The 19,204-nt window shown below is 36.7% G+C and overlaps 1 protein-coding gene across 2 annotated transcripts in view; it reads left to right on the top strand.

Annotated features, from left to right (window-relative positions):
- The window catches only part of pleca (plectin a), a 123,197-nt gene that overhangs the window by 49,122 nt on the left and 54,871 nt on the right, over positions 1-19,204 (top strand). The gene's annotated exons all lie outside the window — the stretch shown is intronic.

Consider the following 19,204-nt stretch of genomic DNA (forward strand, 5'->3'; position numbering starts at 1 on the left):
TCTCTCTTTTGATCTTAGTGAGGCTGCATCTATTCTAAATCTGGCCGATCAGGCTTAGGAATTTTCTGACTTAGACAATAAGATTTTTTTTCTGATGTGGACCAGCCCGACAAATTATTACCAGGCTTAAAAGACCGCACTAAAAAGAAACACATTTAAGACCAAGTGTCAGCTTTGTAGACATGCTATTTGGAAGGGTCTGAGAACAAAACAAAAATACATTAAATGTGCCGTGGAAACTAGGGTTAGCCAGAATATAGCACCCCTGGAGCAGATAGAGTTAAGGGCCTTTCTCAAGGGTTCAAAAGTGGCAACTTGGCAGTTCTGGGGCTTGAACCCCCCCGACCTTCTGATCGGTAACCCAGTAACCCACAGCCTTACGCGATTGAGCCACTGCTGCCCTAATGGAATTAACGCAATGCATTAATGCAATGCTTTTAGCAGTTCTAGTCTGCTATAATAGTATCACAGTATTTACATTCACCATTTAATATACTGAATGCTGTCATGTGTCTATTTTCTAACAGCGTACCCACTGATTTATTTAAAGCCCTAAGAAGAAAGCCAACATATTATTAGACATACGAGTATTACATATATACAGTATAGTCACAAAAACCTCTAAGGCCTGCAAATTCATCATGGAGCTCATACAATCCAACAGAAAAGGATCAAGCAGACATGAAAGAACTTTTCAATAAAATGTTTTCATATGAGCAGTCAAGAAGACTGAAGTTTTATGGCATGCATGTGCAGTTGTGGGACACCGAGGCCTTTGTGTGTGCAGGTTGGAAATGCTTATCCATATATTATTCCACGTAAAAAGGTAGTACCCAGGGGTTAATTTCTTAAAATATGATGAAGAATAACATAAAGAATTCAACAGTTTTTTTTTTTTTTGCAATGATATAGTAATTCAATGTCGTTGTGCAGTTATAGGCCACAGCAAGGAAGAAGTGGTTTTGTAAATTATAATAGAAAGAACATATGATCTGATAGATTATCGGTGTAAGGCTGTATTTTCCCATATTTTCACTGATGCCTCAACACCTGCAAGCATGCTAATATTCTCTATACCATGCACACAGTCCCTGCAGGAGATCTTTTGCCTTTCGGAAGTGAGAAAGGATGGTGACTAAAGCCCATTAATGTGAAGCAAAACAGCGTAACTGCATTTCATTGTGTCTGTAAAATGATGAGTCATGCAGTCAAAATGGCCATTTAAATGTTATCATTATTTTGCTGACTATTTTCTTGACTTTTCAGCCAGTTTTATGTTTTTTTTTTCAACAGTACTGGATGATAATAGGGCTGGTAAAGGGAAAATAATATTTATGTAAATGACTTAAATAGAATTTCCCTCTGGCTGTTTCCAATTGATCACAATACAATAAGCAATGCAGTGTCTGATGTACTGTACTTATACTGCACTGCCTTATACACTACTTAAAGGACTTTTGTACATTTCATCCATATATGCTTTTTATATGTTGTACTATGTAAACATGGACATATACAATACTGTATATACAGTACTGTGTTTTTTCATATTGAAGGGCAGGGGTAGCTCAGAGGTTAAGGCATTGGCCTACTGAACAGAAGTTCCTACAGTAGGTTCAAACTCAAGCAACACCAAGTTGTCACTGTTGGGCCCTTGAGCAAGCCCCTTAACTGCTTAGATGGCTATTCAGATAAAAGTCGCTAGAAATAAGGGTGTCTGCCAAATACTGTAAATTAATTTAAATGATGTAGATTGAATTACAAAATTGGGAACAACTGTTTTAGTGTGACAGACTGCAAAATTTTAAAATTAGTTGTTTAACCTCAGCAGCAACCTAATTTTCCCTCTCGTCTTTTTCAACCACTCAGCATTCAGCATCACCAGTGTACTACTCACCAGCCTGATCATCATCCATGATCTGCACCTGTTTCTCATTAGTTCATGCTTTAAATTTGATTTTTTTTTTCTCTACGTGACGCCAGCCCACCGATTAATGATTTTTTATCTGACGTTGGATAAACATGTATATAAAAAGGAGCCATAGTAGGCCAGCTTATTGCATCTGCCCAATCCCAGTATCCTCCACTCAGCATGTACTGTAAAATATAAACCATGGAGTTGTGTAGATTTTTCCAAAAATACATTTTGCATTTCACATGACTGCATTATACTGTGAAATAGCGTGAGTGCTTTATGGGTTTGTGTTCACTAAAGCAGCTGTGAATCAAGCTTATATAAGGCAGTCTTCATACAGTATGTAATTCTACAGCTTAAGCTTTCAAACCTGGCTATTAAAGTTTTATTAAAATTTAATAAAAAGTGTTATGTGTTTACAGCAGTTCTTGCTCATTAGTTGATATTTGATGCACATATACAATATATCTAAAAAACTTCTCCATGCACTATACAAGAAATTGCAGTTAATAATAATTATCTGACTATCATTTCTTGAGGGGAAAATTAAATAAAATTTCATTTTAGAGCTGGAATAAAAAAAGTTTTTCCATTGTCCTATTACTAAAACGAGCTGGTTTAAACTTGAACTAGAACCAGACGATTAAAGTATTTTCAGGAAGAAGTATTTTTAATTGCCAACATCAATTTTCCCCACTTAAGCCTTAAAAGAATGATTAGGTGAAGTGCTGCATTTTCTGGTAATGAATTTAACAAAAACAGATTATAAAAACAGTTATCATACTGCCAATAAACATTATGTCAGATTGCAAATATAAACTTATTTATTTATGGTAGTATAATTGGTCAAACTACCTAATTATTAACACAATTTACAGGCAAGCATACTATAAATAATCACAGAACTACACGATCTAACACCTAACCCTAACCGTAACCCTAAACTAATCTTAATTAGGAAAAATTTTAATTAAGAAAAAAACTTTGCTTTCCAGTTAAGAGTAGGACATCCTGAAGACTGTGGTCCACGCTTCCAAAACTGGAACACATCCAAAAAATGCTGAACAGAAACTAGGCAACATACAAGGGGTGTTCAAATCAAACTGGGACTTAGGATGAAGGTGTAAAACTAAGTGACATTTAGAGAAGACTTTAGGCACAGTACGGTGATGAGACCCCTAGCCACAGTAAAACATTTAAATGATGGAAAGATTTTAAAAAAGGCTGTTTATCCGTGAATAACAGAACTAACCAAGGAGGCTTGAAGTTCACTGCATTTATTTCACCCCTGCAAATTGACAGATATCTTCTTGCCAACTTTTGGAAGAGCCGTAACCATCTGTGGGAACTGTACAAACAATCATACATGAACACCACTTGCACATTACAGGGAGTTATTGCCACATTCCCTGTGTTAGTTTTGACCTCAGTTATGTTTGGACCATTTAAGGAGTTTCTGGGAGGCCAATGTTTCAGACAAGAATTAGGCAGTCCATTAATGGCTAAAGGGTACTGAAAAAACTTTGTAGCTCAATGGTATCCAAGCACTACTACAATGCAGGGATTATATAGAGAAATAAAATCAAACAATTCCCGGTTTGATTTGAACACTCCTCATACATATGACAGTGAGCAGGACACAAAGTCTGCAAATATATAGATATAGATTTTGTTAGTAGCCAAATTATTAACAACATAAATCTCTTCTATACATAAATCATGAATTTAAACCTTATCCCACAAATTTGGTCACAATATATTTTTTTTACTCAAATCAATCAATCATGTTCATCTCATTAGTTAAAGCTACAGTACAGTAGATGGGTAAACTTGTCTACGTGCTGGCCTGTGTGGGTGCCCCCCAGTTTCGTACCTTCCGATTTAAATCCCCAGCAGGTGGCGCTGCAGCAACAGCACACATCTACACTAAACTGCTGAGTGAAACAGCATTGCATTAGAACGTTCCAATATTTAACCAAGAGTTAAGTGTTAGAACATATTTTACTGCTAGACAAACACCTCTCTCACTCTGCACCATCGCCATTTCCTTACATCTATTGTGTTTTGTTTCTATTTCTACTTCCCTGTTTTAACAGGCAGTTAGGGCCATTTGGGTCAGTCTAATAACTTTAACAGATTTTCCTGTTAAATTGGCATCTGTTTTCTATCACTCCCACTACCACCTCCACCCAAGTTATAACGTGTGACATTTTTAAAAAGAAAACTTGTGTCTAAAAAATGTGTCTAAAAGAGCCAGTTAACCTTTGTATTCTTTTATTTTCTTCTATTTTCAGGTAAGCTGCTGTTTGTGCTGTGATTTCTGGGTGTAGGTGTTTTAATGGTCTGAAAGGAGAGTAAGTATGCTTTGTGACAGCTGACCTCTTCAACCCATCTGACACTAAATACCTCAGAACAGGAAGAAATTTTCACAACTATACAAAACCCAGAACTTTATACACTAAGCCACTGCTTGTCCTTTAGAATTCTGACATTCTGGTATGCCAAGAGCCTAAAGCGTTCACTGTCAGAGGTGATAAAAGTGTCCAGATTCTTTTAGTTATTGGCGGTAATTTATACCATGGAGCATAGGAAACATGTTAGGCACGGCAGGTTTATTTCTAACCTCTCAAGTAGTAGGTGGTATGATAATGACTTTAACGCCACAAAAGAGTTGAATACTTACAGTTACAAAATGTACGTAGTAGATACTGTAAATAGAGTACTCTAATAGGTGTTGGGTTTCATTCTTGTTTTGATTTGTTAGGAATTTAGATCAACATCTTTAAGCTGTCTAATGCTAAAAGGCACATTTACCGAAATGGGACTATTTAGTGGAAAGTATTTTGTAAAGTAAGAATTTTGCTTGAAAGTCATTGCTTGAAAGTACAGTTAAAACAATAGATTTAAAGGAAAAGTCCACATACATAAACTGCATATTCATATTTATAACAAACTCAGATTTACTTTGTAAAAACCTTTTTTTTTTTTTTTCCAACATGGCACTGTCCTTCATTGCCATGTTGGCCAGTTTTTACCTTGGTTACCACTGAGTTAGCACCAAAACTATTACGCATATTTCAATATAAAAGAATGCTCGGTTCCCAGGGTCAAATTGCAAGGCTGCTTTTGTGTAAAATCTGCCTAGAGTACATTCCAAAGCTCAAAGTAATTAATAATATTAATGTAAAAAAATTAATTTTTAATCATAAAAAAAAAAATTAAGTTAGGACAGGATATAGTCCTGGCAACTAATCGGGATACTGTCTTGCTCAAGATCAATCCTCTGACCACTAGCTTACAGTTTTAAACACTGAGTCACCACTGTGTCCTGTGCTTCCTATGAATCAGTTTCCTTCAAATTCCTCCTAAAATAAAACGACATCCACATCCCTGCTTTTGTCCGATATCGTTCACTAAGTTGTGCATTATAATATTCATTTGTTTCCATTGTTTCTCTTGGCTGTGGTTCTGTTTGGCAAGCAATTATGCCACAAGGTGCTTTTCCTAAATTAATCCATTTTAAAGCCAATAAAGGAAACTGCTAATAAAATCTTTACACACAAATAAAAAAAGCACAGGTTGTACTTTCTAAATGGCAAAACAGCCATAAATCCAAAATTCAAAACTAGCATTATTTACATTTATAATTCCACTACTCCTCTTTAACTGCAATCGTGTACAGTTTTTCTTCGAATGCTCAAACATCCTTAAGACTTTGATTTTCATCCTGCGTTGTTTGTTTCATCTTTCTAAGTTTACTGTGTTCTGTTAGAGTTAAATTATAGAGCACTCGCTCCACTTAGCCCTGGTCCTGGCTCTGCCAGGCGGTGCGGTGTGTTGGAATATAATAACAGGGAGGAAACCTCACGGGGCTGGGAGGCTGAAGAAGCTTTGCATCCTGGGTCATGTCCAGCAGCTTTCATTACCAAGGAAAGACATCAGATTTTCCACAGCAACCTTATACGCTTGTGCAAACTGCACTCGTCTGCATACATTTTATGAGTACTAGTGTTGGATTTATAGTGTATATATTGACCATTGTGCACATTATAATTGGTTTTACAGTTTCTTAACATATTTAATCTCAGTAGCAGATAGGGTTTATTTTATTTAGTCCGCCTACTCTTTTTCCTTGGAATGTTTTTATGCACATTTCCCACATTCCTGATATTTTTAGGTGAGGCAGCATTAGAAAACAAGGGTGTGTATGGGTAAAACTGCATTCTTTTATGTGCTTTTACTCCCACTTTAATCATTAAACAGTTTACATAAAGGCTTAAAAAGAATGTTAAATTATATAAAACTCATCCAAACTAATAATAGTAGATGTTACATATACTGTACATACTGTAAATAAAGTTATCTGAATGCCCCATCCACACACCTGTATACAGGTGAGTGAGTGAGTGAGTGAGTGAGTGAATGCCCTATGTACATATCAGTACTAACATTTTATTTATTTTATTTTTATACACATTTATAAAACTTATAAATTAGTATTAGCTACACCTTCAACCGCTTAGATACAGAGCTTGATCATTTGGCGGACCTGCCATTAAAACTAACTTCAGATGCTTGGTGATGTGCACCCATAGCTGGATGAATATCTAGTATTTGCAAAACAACAATTTGCTGATGATTATGTATTATATCATAATAGTATAATATAGTTGTTAAAGAATGGCAGGCTTGGATTTTATCCATGAATAGTTCATTAATGTTATGAGACAACCACCAATGGCGTCAGTACTAACCATGACATCACCGTTGCCACCACTTGTAAAGTTAACAAAACAAAAATGGTGTTTGGCATATTAACACCTGACATTGAAGACTCCTTCGAAACATGCTAAATAATATCTCCTCCTAAAAAATATATATTTTTTAAGATTCTCTGGGCTCATCAGGCATAAAAAAGATACTTATGAGGAAAGGTCATTCTAAAGGACCACGTTCTTTTTAGAAGCGATAGGATGTGGGTGGTGAATCTAAAGAATTTATGAAGACATTACAAAGAGCTTATTCCAGCTTTTCCCAACAGTCAGGCACATGGCAGACAAAAGATTCCTTAGATGATGTTTAATGAATGAAATGCTATGTATGTATATGGCATTTACTTCATATTCTCTGCTTTTTCAAAATAATTACACATTATTAAGTAATACACAATAATGATGCTGAATTGTAAGGGTTTTTTTTAACTGTGCATAATCATTGTGCAATAATCTGTGATTATAGAGCTAAAATCTATGCATGTAGAATGATGTTATAAAGAGCATAAAACAAAGGTAGAGCCAAGATTTAAGATCTGATTTGAAAGTAATCTATGCATGTTTAGGAATAGATAGTGCACTATATAAGATAAAGATAAGTGGTCCATTTTCAGAATATCTGATCTGCTCATTGGTGCATAGTGTATTATCACATAATGACATTACTGTCCAGACTTCCTGTTTGCTCTGTAGTTATGGAAACTAAAGGGATTTAGTCAAAATACAAAAACAAACAAACTTGCAGTTATGATTTAGATTAAATGATACATATGATTCATGCACATATCATGTCATGAATAATATACTGTAGGAAGACTAGACATCTGAAATGTGATCGAAGGTCAGAATTGGGTTCAAGGCTTATTTTAAAGGGTATTAGCTGTCATTTAATACTGCCCATGTGACCACACACTTAAAGAAAGAAATAAGCATAATTCCCTCTAAAAAAATTGTGAATTTAAAATTCATTACATATTTACAGTAGATCTGATGCATTTTAGATTTAACAGATTTAAAGCTGAGAAAAACTCAACTCAACTAGCCATACAAAACTGTATGTAAAGAGCAATATTTTGTAAGTGCATTCAAATTTAAGATCAGGCCACAGGGGCTTTGAAGCTTTTTCGATCATGCTCCCATGGTTCTTGCAGTTGACCGTGCAGCTTGTTTTAATCACTGTCTGAGCAGTCTCTGTTTGATTATTTAGTCCTTGCTGTTTCCGGAGGTCATAGTCATGCACAGTCATTAGTGACCACTCCCACCTGGAAACTGAAGAGCTGAGTCACTCTGTATGGGTTTGTATTGGACGGCTTTTAAAAAGGAATCGCTGTGAATCAGAGCGTACTGCTTACCTTATTGCTCACTAAATTTCCTGCATGTTCTACGTCCTGCACATTTCCTTTGTTTCACGTTGCCATGGAGCTGTTACTCTCTCTGGCTTCTATGTTTATGAGATTATTTCATTTGCATCATTACAGTGCTCTAATTTGGTTAATCACCACTTTTGATTGATTGCTCCTCAGCAGTTGCGCTTTGAGTCTGTGCTGTTCCAAAAAAAAAAAAAAATCACAAAATCTAGAAATGGAAAAATTGCAACAGTCAGTGTTTAAATGTTTGCAATTTATTTATGCATTGTTCATGTCAGTGATAAAGCCATTGGTAAAACACTGAAACGTTGGTTCTGTACAGACTGCTGAATCATTAAATGCTGCTGAAGCACACAGCAACTTCCAGTAATTAATCATGATGTAATTGCTCTCTAGAGATCAGGCTCAAATAGTTACGATTGCACCTCCAAGGTTGGGAGGGTCGAATCTTGAATCTGATGTATGTGAGTGGTGTTTGCATGCTCTCTTCATGCTTTGTGGGGTTCCTACAGGCACTGTGTGTGTGTATATTCAAGGTGACCCAAGGCTTCAGGCCCTATCTGAACCTTTGATAGGCAGTATGGAAAAATAAATGAATTATTATATTCATTTAACTAATAATAATAATAATAAACTAAAACTAAAATAGTGCAGTTTTCAAAACTTACAAAAGTTCTGGTACATCCTATATATTCAGTAACAAGCACACTGTTGATTAGACAATAGAGGCTTTGTTAATAAGAGAAAGAGGCCCACTGTGTCTGTGTATAAATATACAAGAGCTTCTTGAGTGTGGCTTATTTGCCTGAATCCTTTTCCGACATAAGTTCCGACAGAGTTATGGTTAATGGTCTGTAGATGACCATAACTGCACATAAATTCTACTCCACAGACACAACAGAGGAATGCTTTAGAGAGCCCACTATGGGTTGGATTTGGGGTTTATAACCCTAGTATTTGCCCAAAAAAATTAACGAGGCAGTTTGTTGATTAAAGAGCCCTTTTTAGAGCCCTCTGTTGCCTGCAAGGTGAACTGCAATGGCCCTTAGAACAGCTCCGACTCCAGGTTCTTTCCTTAAACTATGTAGGGCATTTGAAAAGGCATACTATACATGCTATGTATAGTACCTACCCTGAAAGATGCAGTATTGTATAAAGTACTAAGTAACATTAAATTTCCAGTATTTAAATGATTCCTGGATGATATATTACAACCCTTGATGGTTTGTCTCTAAAACAAATAAAACATATTGTGCCGTATAGGCTCAAACATCACCAGCAGTTTCCTTTCGTATTCTTCTAAATTGGTGACATCATTCCTGTTCTACTAACTCCAAATCATATCCAATTGGCCACTGGGAATGTCCTTTACACATCACATAATACAGAAAGAAGAAGAGAGGGAGAGGCAGACCCAGAAATCCAAAATACATCCCGGGACATAACACTCCATTCCAGGAAATAATATGCCAGGACAGAGCCAGCTGTATTAGAATATAGGTCATTTAATTAGAGTATAGATCATTTGATAATTGCAATAATAGACCAATGTTCTTTAAATGTTATATTCACTATCCTTTCATTTAAAAATTTAAAATAGTGCTGTGTTTTATTTATCTTTATACTGTAAGAATGCATTCCTACAATTTGTCATTTAATACTTTGTATAATCCTTCCTCACTATAGGTTTAACCATTAAGACTATCCTAGTGTACATGTGTGTTAAATCCCTTGAGGCACATGTACATTCATGTCTCAAGTGTAATGTGAACTCTACGTGTCTTAAATCTGTCATCAGTACGCTGAAGGGACCTAACAGCACTTCTGGAATGCAGTCAGAGCCCCTGCGGCCCTACAAAATCCTTTAACCCAGTCATTTTATGGTTGAGATGAAGTAAAACTTTGCACCAACTTGCCCCATCTACAGACTAAATGTCATTCTTTGACTTTACAACATAACACGATCAGATGTTACATCAGTTTTTATGTCAAGAAAGTTATGCTCATTTAGAGTAAGATTATGCAAGTTGGGTGTTTTTTTTTGACGGCTCATTAGGATTGTGCAAATAGCCTGCATGTACTTCACACCACTAAGATTGACAGATTGTTTTATCATCTCTGAAATGGGTTCAAAATTGTAAAATAGAAAATGAGACATTTTAATAGAACATATTAGTTTTTCAGTTGTCATATTATGCAGTAAAAGTAAGAAGTGAATTAAAAAAATATATATAATAATAAAAAGCCTTATACATATTAGTGATGCAAATTCAATCAGTGAACAAACATCAAAAAGGTGTGCACCGATCAGACATATCATTAAAACTATTTTAAATCATTAAAACCTACATTATGTTTTTAAACACTATGTAGGTTCCCCTCGTGCCACCGAAACAGCTGTGACTACTTGAGACCTATGAAGTTGTGCTGTTATCTGGCAACAGGACATTAATTGCAGTTTCATTAAGTGCTGTAAGTTGTGAGACAGGGCCTCAACGGATCAGACTTGTTTGTCTCACACGTCCCTTGGATGCTCGGTCAGATTGAGATATGCTTTTGACAATACTGTATATTGTTTTATGAATACTTGTAATTACCACATTAATCGGTGCAAATCTGGTTTAATTTAACTTGCTATACAACAACTTAAAAAAGCACTTGATACAGCATGCTTTATTTCTTTATTTCTTTCATTCATTTTAATTGTGTGAAACTATGATGTAATTAATTCATTAATTAATTAAGTCATATGCACAGGAAAGATAGACCATCTGATCATGCTTTAAATTTGCTAATTATTATATGTCTTTTTGATAAAACAATGTGTGGATTTTGGCTAAAACAGAGCAAAGTAAAGTAAAGAAAATATGCATCTAAATTTAAAGGATAAGCTGACCAAGTAGTCATCTGCCATGCCCAGAAGTGGCATTCGTCATTGTTACAGGTACACTCATACTTCTCTTAGACTTTGCCAGTTTCCTGTGCTTATTTTTAAACTGTTGTGGTTTTCCTCTCTGACCTTCAGAACAGCACACATTCGAGCTTATGTGTGAGTAATGCTAAGAAACAGAGGTACAATTGTGTGTATTCCATAGTAGAGATGAAATGAGTGTCTTCATGAGTGATTATACAATGTTCATGATCTCTTAATGTAATGTCATATTGTTAATGATATAATTCACATACAAGCAATGTAATAACACCAGGACTATAAAAGCACATGGTAAAGGTTGTTGATGGTTGACCTGACTTTTTCGAATGAATGAATAAATGAATGAATAATTGACACAACCCAGGCACATGTGAGCCACATCCACATTGGGTTATTTTCAGCCATTTAATCAAAAGAATATATATATATATATATATATTTATATAATATTTATATTTTTTTATTTTTTTATTAATTACAAGTCAAAGTCTTTTTGTCCCTTTTCTCTCATATTATCCCTTTTCCCCTTTTTAAGTTATTTTGTTCTGTGTTGGGATCATGGAGGAAAACAAAAAGTTATAATTACAGTACATTATGAACATTACAGTTTTCGCAAATATGAACAGACTGCGAATCTACAAACATTTGTAAATTACGTGTATTTTACAAATAATAAATACTGTAGTGCAACAGATACCAAATATTTACAATTATATAAAAGGTTTCAATGTGTAAATGAATGTATAAAATGTCCAAAGTCTAGTGTATTGTATGTGTGTGTGGGGGTGTGGGTGCGGGAGAAATGAGTCGATTTCAATGAATCAGTCCGGATAATAGAAAATAGTTGCTGTAAAGCTGTCCTGATGGTGAATAATCCTAATTTTGGAAAATCCTTAACGAGACAGAGTTCACAGTCCAATACGGCTCTAAAACAAAATTGCGTCCATTCAAGCATGCAGTAAACACCATGTAGCATCCTCCATCCAAAGTCTTCCCAGTTTCCCTTTAAACGAGGTCATCTGACCCCCCTGCATCACTAGGATTCCCCATGCAATTTAAAGCTGCAGTCTCGTGAGAGTATAATGTGCAAATATTGCGTACCAAAACACCAAACATGTGTGTTTGTTTTTTAATGCTTTACATTGCATATTTTTGGCAAAGGTGTATAAGACTCACTTTGTCAGACTTACGAATTAATCTGACTTACGAACAAGCTCCCAGAATGGAACTTGTTCATAAGTCGGGGACTTACTTTGCAGTACCTGATCATGAGGCTTAGTGGTGTGTCTAAAATATTCAAACATTTTGTTCACTCCAGCATTTCATTCATGCCATTCACAGACAGGAAGGCATCAAATTATGTTCGAACTGAATGCTTGCATTTAATGGTGCCTTTTCAAAGCAATGTACAGTAATTGTAATCTTTAGTGTCTTACATATTCCATAATCCACTATGCTACCCTGCATAAAATGACTGCATGCAAATATGCTACTGTACATCCAGGAGAGATTATACTCTGAAGCAAAGCTGAGACTTTATAAATTGTTTTTGGAAAGCATAAGCCTTAAGGGTTTGTACCAGAACAAATGTATTCAGCCGGGCTTTGGTGTACTATTGTTTAAAATATCTTTGCCCATTGGCTCGTTATTTATTCATCATCAACCTTATCAGTAGCACACAGTGTCTGATTTCAAAGCTTGTGGCTGTTTCCTGGAAACATTCTGTTCTGTTTTAAAGATAATTATTAGTATTAAGCTGTAATTATTTCTACAACACAGAGAGTTGTTATGCTGTTAGATTAGTCTTAATTAAAATGTCTTAAAATTCCAAATGTTTACTTTCTGATTGGCTCTAACTATCAAGTTGTACAGTATAGTACAACTCTCATCATCCTTAGCTCACAGCTTCCACACATCAGGCTCAAATGTCAGCTCTAGGCAAACTCACACCCAGTCACCTGAGTGCTGATTCTGATCACCTGTGTGCAGTCTCATCATTCCCTTTAAACAACCCAAATGTTCAGCCTTGATTTGTGAAATGACAGTCCGGTGTTGCTTCTTTTGCTGTTCTGTCTGTTCATTTGGTCTAAGTTAGTCTGGTGTGTAACTGCTGGCTCAGTGGTTTCAAGTTACTTATCTGAAGGTCATGCCTTGCTACGGCAAGCTGCCGCAAATGAGTGCATAAACAAGATTCCAAGGACTGCTTGGTCCTGCTTGGAATTCTTGAAACAAAACAAAAAAAGGTCAACTGAGTGAGCGAATGTAATTAAGATTCATATATTATTTTATATTATGTGCAGGCTCCTTTGACAATGCTTTGCTAAGAGAATAAAGACCTTCTGGGTCTTCTGGGGTTTTCATGCGGTAAATAGAGCTGTACCATTTAAGTAGCATGTTTTTGTGTGTTACTGAGATTTTTTATACTACTATATGTACTTTGGGTAATCTTTAGTTGATGCATTTCTTTTTATTTCTTTACTTGGTTATGCCACTTGACGGCTTTCAGTTAATGAGATTCCATTTGATGTGGTGTGGTGCTTATAATAGACCATCCAGTAGTGGATAAACCCTGATGTCTTGAGGGTGTGGCACTTTATCAGGACACTGCTATCGGGACCTAATGAATAAGTAAAGCAATCCTTTAAAAAGCCATCTGTATAAAGAATATACAAGCACACATTCACTGTAAATGTACATTTTCATTGTTTTCTTGCAATGTTTTTAACATCTCCCCTAAAGATTTTTTAGTTGTATAGTGTACATACTGTGGATATGAATTTTTAAGGCTGGGAAAGTTTAACTTCTAACCCTCGGTCCTTGTTCTTTCACCTTATTTTCCAGATCATTCCTACTCTTCTTTTTGCCAAATTGCTTTGCTTAAATTGCTTCTTTCTCTAAAAAGTACAAGGTGCACAATTGCATTGATTTAGGCAGCACCCAAGAGACCAGTGCGTACCAAAGGAAATTGACATGGTGGAAACCTTGCCTTTAATCCATTGTTGAATTAAAGTTCAATCGCCAAACCAGGGAACATAAAAGCGGGGGAAAAAAAGGAAATTGAAAACAATGACAAGAAGATGACTGTACTGCTGCATTTTTAAGTTGGAATCTAAAGCAGTTTTTTTATTTGTGCATTAGTAAGAAATGATATCAACTGCATTGTTGTTGTTTTCCCTCTGGAATGCTTGCAGGTGGTTTTTGTTTTGTTCTTTTATAAAGACCTTATCCTGATTAAGAGCACATTCTTGATGTGATCTGTACCAAGAGTGGAAATCTAAATGGTTTTATCCAGATACAGCACCCATGGAGCAGACAGGGTTGTTAAGGGCCTTACTCAGAGGACACAACAGCAGCAGCTTGGCCGTGCTTGGACTTTAACCCCCAAAAGTCTGGCCACCCAGTTGTTAACCATTTGAGCCACAACTGCCCCACTGGGCGCCCAACATAATATAGTATTATAGGGTTAGACCTACCTTATACTCCAAAGCCTGAGTAGGGTAAGAGGGCAACTGACACTACATGGCTAGCCTGCTCTGGGGCAGTTTGAGGTAAACCCAGCAACACTAAGCATGAATAAATGCCTTCTTTCCAGTCAGAGAGCTAGGAATTATGATTGGGTCATTTTTCCCATGAAGCACAATTGGTCAAAAAGACTGACACCACATACCACTGACCGGGAATTGAACCTGAGCCTTCTGTATGGTAGGTTTAAAACCCTACCACTGGGCCACCTTTTAAAACTTGAAATTTTAAGTTACCCACAGGGACAATAAAATAATTCTGATTAGGATTCTGGATTCACCTTTACCCTATATTCTCCATTTTTTCCTACAACCAGATGCCTACTCTATTTTTGATCCAATAAAATTGACCATTAACTCTTTTGGGAAGTTCCCAACAACAAGCTCTGTACAGTACTAGCTATAGAGCAGGCGACTTATAGTTAAGTAAGACCTTCCATGAATTTGGCATTAAAATGATGAGAGCTGCCTGTTATATGAACTGCCATACAGTACAACTAGATACAGGTACATCTCTGAAATGTTGACAAAAAATGCAACAAAGCCTGATTAAATTTCATTATTTGTGCTGGAACCTTATGTTTTCCACGTTTCTGTAACTTCAAGTGTTTCCTTTGTTATAGTTATATAGTTTGTTATTTGCCTATACAAAGCTTACCAAGTACTCGAGCCACATTAATCCACCCAAGTAGGTCTTTTTCTTCCAGATGAATATTTAATATAGAAAGGGCCGGTGAATGATGCAATTTAGCCAAATATTGGCTTCCCTCCTTAGCTTTCAGGACCATCTGGTTTATACAGGCATACATATGTGACAAATATTTACAAAAGGAGCTGCAGTTGCTCTTGCAGCTGTTGCGGTTGCTCTTAATTTATCAGTCACTTAGTCATTCTCACATAGATCCATATATCCAGAAAGAATTAGGAAAATAACAGTATATGCGACCTGCTTCACTATGAGAGGAAGTGAAAGAGAAAGTCATACCTTGTCAAGTTGTTCAAATTTTGATAGTGAATTATGTGCCTGAAGCTGATTAAAAGTTTTTTATTTTATTTTATTTTTTATCTATTTTAAACTACTGTACAGAATGTATTTGAATTGCTTCTAATTCACTTCCTGGATCCCTTTTTTAAAACCTTACAAATTTCAGCAACTGAAGGAGGCAGTTATGAGCACCAAGAGCCTGTTGGTCACAGCGGAAATGATAATTTTATAGCTAGGGGAAAACCATTTGATGGAAAATAGCTCATCGACAGAATGTTTACAGATTCTGGCAAAGACAAATTTTTTTATGTTTGGTTTTATTATCTATATGTTCTTATGTTGCCACCTGCTGGTGGTAGATTTCCCTAAAATCTGAAAAAAGATCTGTCTGCACACTGTAGAACGGAAAGAAAGTATCAAACGTGATGCATTTGACAGCCTGGAACTTGATTCATCGTGTGGCCAAAATGACTCAGTGATGTGGGTAGACTGCTTGAAACGCCCCATTATGTGCCGCGGCAGAAGTTTCCATTCTCAGGCCGCTAAATGGCGAAGTAGTCGCAGGAGATCTGAGTCCAATTAACTTCCATTTAGTTTTCCGCTTCCTTGTTTCTCCTCTTTCTCTCTCTCTCTCTCCCTCGCGCTTGCTTCAATGGGCAGAAATTGACTCACTCCAGTAGTCCTGAAGATCACATTTAGACGTTACCACCCTTGATTTTGCCAATAATGACTGTTCCCAACTATAACAGTGCTGCCTGCAGGAAATAAAGGCTACACTCAGAAAGACGAAAGACGCGACAAGCTCCCAGTTTTCTTAGTGTTTTTGAGTTTTTTGTGGTTTAAACATTAGGCTAGCTGTGATGGAATTTGATGATGGTAGATTCTTCATGGAGGATTTGATCCAACAGGGCCAAGGTAGGCAAAACTTGACATCTACTGTATATTTCAGCTGCATAAAGGAATCAGATTCAGATATTTAGAGAGAGGGCTCATTCTCCATAAAAAAGTTTTTAATAGTAATTATTTGGCCTGGCTATATTTGATTTGATGAACAGAGAATACTGTGCATGGTGTCTGAGTATTATAGTGCATATATCAAGGGTTTAGTGTTGTAAAAAAATGAAACTATAGTCAATATAGGTTTTATTCAGATAAAACCTCACAACCAGATAATCATGTGTCTAGCCTTAAACCCACACAGTTCATTGTCATCTAATTTTTATAATTATACCCAGGTTATACAGTATATGAGAAGTTTTCTGAAAGTCCTTTGAGACACTTTGATGACTCATTGGCATCCGCATATGATTTCGACTTAGACAATGTGCTTAGGAAATGTTTGACCTTGTGTAGAATTCCCAGGCCTGAACCAAGTCTTAAAATAATTCTCAGATCCCCACAGACACTGAGGGCTGAGGGTAATGCAAAGGACCTAATGAAGGGGTGGGGTATTAAAGGATCCATGCTTTTGGAACATATGTCTCAATTCAAAGGCTGATGAAGGGGCGTGTGTTGGGGTGGGAGATTCAGCCTATCCTTCCTGGTTGATTGCCGTCAATGAACCAAATGTTAGAGCTCCTGCATGCTTAGCACCGCCCACTGGTGCTTGGGAGGCTGCACACACAATCATATCGTTGTCAGAAGTGTTTGGTTGGTAAAAGGTCTTTACATCCATTTTGCTAAAATGTTACAAAGTTAAATAAGTGTTCAACAGTTAAGAGTGTGTTGGAATCCATCCTGAATTCCCCTCTCACTACCAACAATCACAAGGGAAGTACTTTTCCACAGTGGAAAGCCATGTGGAGCCATGTGGATGAATAAAACTTCAGCCCCCATTTTCCTTCTCCCTCCCAACTTCCTTCCAGCAGTTTCTTTTTTTTTTGGTCTGATCATTACACATGTCTTGAGGTCACATGCTAAATTGTCAGTAAGTGTCTGTGTTTCGGCTGAAAAGGATCACGAGGCTTCTGGGTACAGCTATGAACCTCTGCTGTTGCTGCTGTCGTCCCCGTCTAAATGGTAGGTGTGCGCTCATGCTTTTGCAGACATTTGGTTAAGGCAGGCCATGACCAGACAGATGGGTTGAATATTTTCTGATAAATTTATTTAGGTTACTTAGGTTTAAGGTTATTTTGTGTATATTGAGATGCCTTGTTTTTTTTAAAAAAAAAAAAACATGTAATATTTTGCATGACATGCTGAAAACTTTAGGCACCAGATTGTGAGAATATGGAAATGTTATATTAAAGATACAATTTCCTATAATGCACCAAAACATAATAATTATAATAATTATTATTTATTATTATTAAAATTATTATTATTATTTCAGTTTAGTCTCAATGCATGTTTTTCTTGCATACACAGGACCAGTTTATATTTTGCAAATTGAGGAAGGTGAAACTGACCACACCCATCTGGAATGAGTGAGCTGACAAAGTAGCCTCTAGAGGACGCCACTTTTGTGCCGTCTATCGCCATCTTCCATTTCGGCCCTTAAGTAATCCTCAAGAATGGCTAATAGCTTAGAATTAATAGTGCCTTATCATACTTCCAGGGCAGATCATATCTGTGAGGTCATCTCCCTGTCTTCCCCCTTACCCCACTCTGTGCATATCTTTTGTTTGGTCCCGTCCTTCTGCTTTTTCTTCAATTCTACTTTTGTAATCTTGCAATAAACTTCAGTAACCTTCAAATGAAGATAATACCTGGTAGGTTATCAGGTGTGCGCGTGCGTGCGTGCATGTGTGTGGGTGGGTATGATTATGCATGCGGACTGTCAGGTTGGTTGCATATCATCCGCATACCTGACTTGGATTCCTTTCTGCTTTTAAACCCGTCTGTAGTCTCTTTTATGCCAAACATAAGTCGAGTGTAAGGTGTCATCTATTTGTGGCTGCTTTATTCGGATCTGTGTGACATTTTCGTCCCCAGGGCAACGCTGGTGGTTGGCTGAGCCGAATTAGGATTGGGTTTCTTCTTGCTGTCTGCGGCAGAGTCACTTTCAGGCTTGTACCAAATATTGAAGCAAAACAGAACATTACATGGTGTCAGATGCATATGAAAGAAATGCTGCTAGCTGTCTATTAGGTTAACTCGGAAAGCTGTGCTTTGTATGATGTTTGTATTGCAGAGGTGTGTTTGTGTGTCCCTGCGGGGAAGTTTGTGACATGGTGCCAAGTGAGTGATGATAATGTCAAGGACTTTCTGTCCCACTCAAATAAAGAGTAAGCTGGCAAAGTAGTGCTGCAATCCACTCTACATTTTCATATTAAATTTATTAGATGCACATAGCTCTGGTGTTTTTTTGTTCCTAAGAGCTGTAATGTGATATCTTTGAATGGTGCTTGTAAACTCTATCCCTTGGACAGACTGAATGTCTGGCTCTTTTGGGCTTCTGGGAAGTCAGGAGGGCACATGTGTTTTTAAAGTTTAGGCATAAGAAAGGAATTAATCGAGGAGAAATTTAGTTATGTTATGAATGAAAATGAAAGAGAGGTAAAAAAAAAAAAGAAAAAGAAATGACTAGAACAAATAATGTGTGGGATCAGAAGTGTAAAAAACCTGCTTACTTGGAAGAGCAAATAGCCTGAAGTTAAACGCTTTGCTCTTTCAGACTTTATTCGGAGTGAAAGTCAAGCAAACCTTGGTGTTTATTTGCTCGCAGGCACGTGGCTGACCAGCCAGTGAAAAATGAAACTCATGGGCTGTA

The sequence above is a fragment of the Clarias gariepinus genome, chromosome 3, assembly GCF_024256425.1.
Source record: "Clarias gariepinus isolate MV-2021 ecotype Netherlands chromosome 3, CGAR_prim_01v2, whole genome shotgun sequence".
NCBI lineage: Eukaryota > Metazoa > Chordata > Actinopteri > Siluriformes > Clariidae > Clarias > Clarias gariepinus.